The sequence below is a fragment of the Ursus americanus genome, chromosome 13 (assembly GCF_024610735.1).
Source record: "Ursus americanus isolate L20-20 chromosome 13, mUrsAme1.1.p, whole genome shotgun sequence".
NCBI lineage: Eukaryota > Metazoa > Chordata > Mammalia > Carnivora > Ursidae > Ursus > Ursus americanus.
Genome location: NC_142139.1, coordinates 15,705,246 through 15,709,646, shown reverse-complemented (window position 1 = coordinate 15,709,646; position 4,401 = coordinate 15,705,246). Strand labels below are relative to the sequence as shown.

At 37.3% G+C, this 4,401-nt stretch overlaps 1 pseudogene; it reads right to left on the bottom strand.

The window, feature by feature from the left end:
• On the bottom strand, positions 1–609 carry LOC123793116 (prefoldin subunit 3 pseudogene; annotated as a pseudogene).
• Between the last annotated feature and the right edge of the window lie 3,792 nt (positions 610–4,401).

The window sequence follows — 4,401 nt, the reverse complement described above, 5'->3', positions numbered from 1 at the left end:
TTATGCTTTGTTCTTGGTAGATTCATCTGTATTTCTTCTTTTGACATCCCTATTCTAAGCCCTGGCCATATTCACTTCTGTCTGTGGTAGTAAACTAATCTCTAAGAAAGTCAAGGTCTTCCTCAAGAGACTTAAGATTCTTCCTGGCAGTTGATAAATTCTTTCCCAACAATGCCTGAGCTTCATCAATATCATATTCAAGCATTACATTAGCCCCCAACCACAGACACACTTTATCAGTAGGAGGAATTGAAGCTTTGCAATACAGGTTATCCGCCAGTAAGAATGTGTTCTCCAGTTGAACTGGTGGACTCTTTTTTCTTCTTCATGTATTTTAGAATTTCTAAAGTCTGCTTAATTTCAGGATTTTGACCTTTCAGGGTCCTTTTCTTTTGAGCAAGGTTGAGTTCCATAAACTTATACTTCTGGTAACTGTTCATCCAGCTACTGTAGCTGCAGTCTCATTCCCAAGCTGTTTCATGAAAGAATCTACATTTTCCACAAACATGGCCTCAGGAATCCCTATGTGGAGCTGCCGCCCATACCCTGCTGCCGCCCATACCCTGCAGCCGCTTCTCCTGAGCCACAACCGTCCTTAGCAGCCACCATCCTGGGGAAGCATTAACTATATATTTTTTTCACTTGAAACCACCTGGTACAGTCACAAGGGAAAATTAAAATATTTCTAATTTCAGCATATTTTCCATACAGTATGTTTGACAAAATGTTTTGTTATGTCATGTGATTTAAATATGCTTTGTCAAAATCTTAGACCTGCAGGTTAAACTTGCTTATTGAAAATGTCCACTTTGAACCTAATTACAAGATTAGGTTTCATTTGTTACCCCAGTTAGCCAAATCAGATTGACTTGCTGTTAAAGAAATAACAAGTCTTACATTTTTAATTCAAATGAATGTGTTCATATGCATTTTGAAGGATAATACCACTGAAAAATAAACCTTAAAGTAGTACTAAAAGTAAAGACATTTAAGTCATATAGTCTAATACAATTTTTTTTTTCATTTTGATAATAATTTTTAAGCCAAGGAATCAGTTTTATGCTAGCTTTAATTATTAAACTTAGAAAAATGTAATGCAATGGTTAACCCAAATTATGTTATTTATAAAGCATGGAGCAAAATTAAAAAAGAGACAGAGAGAGAAACATGGTATATGTTTTATACTGGGTTCCCCCAGAAAGCAGAACCAAAGGCAGAGGCTTAAGGGCAAATGCTGGGTCAGGAAATAAAGAAGAAGAAAAACAGGGATGGAAATGAAAATGATATAAAAGTTGGCTAACCCTGATCAGTCGCTGTAAGAAATGTGTCTTGACCCTGATATTTCTAGCAGCATTATCAACAATAGCCAAAATATGGAAAGAGCCCAAATGTCCACTGACTGATGAATGGATAAAGAAGAAGATGTGATATCTATATAAAATATATGTAATGGAATATTACTCAGCCATAAAAAAAGAAATCTTGTCATTTGCAATGACGTGGATTCAGCTAGAGAGTATAATGTTAACTGAAATAAGTCAGTTAGAGAAAGACAAATACCTTATGATTTCATTCATATGTGGAATTTAAGAAACAAAACAAAAGAACATGGGGGAAAAGAAGAGAGGAAAACCAAGAAACAGACTCTTAACTTAGAGAACAAACTGATGGTTACCAGAGGGGTGGTGAGTTGGGGGATGGGTAAAATAGATGATGGGGATTAAGGAGGGCACTTGTGATGAACATAGGTGTTGTATGTAACTGTCGAATCACTAAATTCTACACCTGAAATGAATAAAACACTGTATGTTACCTAACTGGAATTTAAAAACTTGAAAAAGAAAAAAAAAAAAAAGGAAGAAGGAAATGTGCCTTGGGACCATCCATCTGGAGGAGAAATGGGGAATAATTTTTCTTTCCTTCCAGGTAGTGACAACTAAGATTTTATTGTGGCTCTTCCAGATCCCAGTTTACCACACCAGGTCTCCACCGGTTTAAAAAAAAAAATGTGTCTGGGGCAGGATTTTCAGAATGATGAATTAAAGAGCTGAGCAGACCCTCTCCCCAGCCAAACAATGATTTAACTGGTAAAAATTATAAAAATCAATCATTCATAGTCCGGAAATTGTACTAAGGACACAGAGCAAATGAGCAAACATTCAAGAAAATATGGTAAATCTTGGGTAAGAACAATGAGAGGCTGGGACATCTGAACCATGATCCACTCCTTTACGTACTCCCTTAGTTCCACATTATGGAAGCTCTACCTCTTCTTGGTTGGAATTTGCAAGCAAGAATAAGATTCCTTTCCCCCCAGCTCCAAGTCGGGGGCTATGATGACCACAAGAAGGGTAGGCAGGTGGTATTTCATCTTCCTCAGGCCCATGCTACAGGAGCTCTATTACTGAAGCGCTAGAATAGCTCTACTTCTGCAGGGGTAGTAGACAGGGTCTCTCTTCCTAGATAGAGCCTCCCTTCAAGACAGAAACCCTACCCCAGGTATGGCAGGCTAAAAAGCCTAAGGCTCCAATTTACCCCATCCCCAGCTAGCTGGAAAGGAGGAGGTTCCAGGCTGGGAGGAGCAAGCTGAGAAGATCAGGGCCTGCCTGGACCCCAGTGAGTAGTCACTGGTAGTGGGTGAAGGCGGAGCAGTTTCCTGCCAGAGATCAAGAGCAGTGGCACATGGGTTCTGTCCAGGAGGAAAGGCAGACCACAAGGATAAAGGTGTCCCCAGCTTTGTCTAAGCCTTTATTTGGAAGAGAGAGTGGAGAGCTCTATGCTTAAGGATGTTATTGAAAATAACTAAGATCTCGGTGGAGAACAATTAAGAGAAGGCTGCTTGTTCTCATACAAAATTACATAGCAGCCGGAAGTGTAATGAAAAGAACCAGGGAAAGAGGCAGTCAAGAAAGCCTTCTTGAGATCATATACGTGTCTGGGGTCAGAAAGATGTGTACATATGCTGGGTTGCACCTACTCAGGAGCAGTCAAAGCAAGACACGCGGCAGACTTGAAATCATTCTCCAAGCTGCACGCAGGCTTATCAACACAGAGCTGATACAGATGCTGGAATTATCAGATACGAAATTTTAAATAACTATGATTAATATCTCAAGGGGTCTAATGCAAACAGTAGACAACATTAAAGAAAATATGGGTGGTATAAAGAGAGGAGTGAGAACTCTAAGAAAGAATCAAAAAGAAACTAGAAATCCAGAACACTGTAACAGAAATGTGGAACGATTATGGCAGCATTATTTATAATAGCTAAAATATGTAAGCAACCCAAGTGCTGATCAATAGATGAGTGGATACAGAAGATGTGAAATATGGGTTCTTATATATATATTACTGAGCCATAAAAAAGAGTGAAGTCTTGTCACTGCAACAATATGGTGGACCGAGAGAACATTATGCTAAGTGAAATAAATCAGACAGAGAAAGACAAATACCATATGATATGACTCATATGTGGAATCTAAAAAACCCAACCAAACAAAAACCCCCAAAACAGAAACAGACTTATTTTTATGAGGAAATATGCAAACTAAAATTATAAATCTCCGAAATTTGACTTAAGTTTTCTATCATTTCTTTTTAGCAGAATCAAAATTCTAACTAACCAGGAAGGTAAGCAGCAGCAAAAGGTCCCCAACCTCTTGACTTAACTGACATAGGAAAAATAGATTTCAGTTAATGTACATGTACTCAACGTTATTATGCTGGAATTAAAGATTTTCTCTGTTTCAATCAAGTTTAAATGTTGGACTTCCTACCATTGAATTATTGTTCTAAAATTGCTCAAATGTCTCAGCAATAAGTACAATTCTCGGCAGCAATTTTTTTGGCACCTCCTAAATAACGTCGAGGTCACAAATCAAAGTGTCAGCATTTTCATTAGGACAAAATATTATAATTTATTTACCTATTACTTTATACCAAGGATATAATTCTCTAATACACACTTTTATTAAACTCTAATCATATTTTCTTTTCCATAAACTCCCACTTCAATAACATGTAAGTGAATTATTCCCATCATACAGCTATTCTAAGCAGCCCACTGCTACTTTTTTCTCCAAGCTATAATGGTAATTCTTACAAAAAAAACCAACCAATTACAACATGATTCATCTCAGTTTATATAAGCTAATTGTGTTCCTAGCAGCAGACACAAATATTGGTTGATACTGAAATCAGCTTATGTGCTCTCAGGTCCAAAAATGTCTTGAAAGTCCCTCTCTTTTGAGTTGAGAAAGGAATCAGACTTGAGTAGAATTTGAATAAAAGAAAAACTTTAAAAGTATGTAAATATGGAGGTTACATAAGATTCCATATCATTTTAGTCTCTTTAAAGTGCATGTTTTTAATATTCGGGAAAAGAAAGCTAGAATGGTGAAG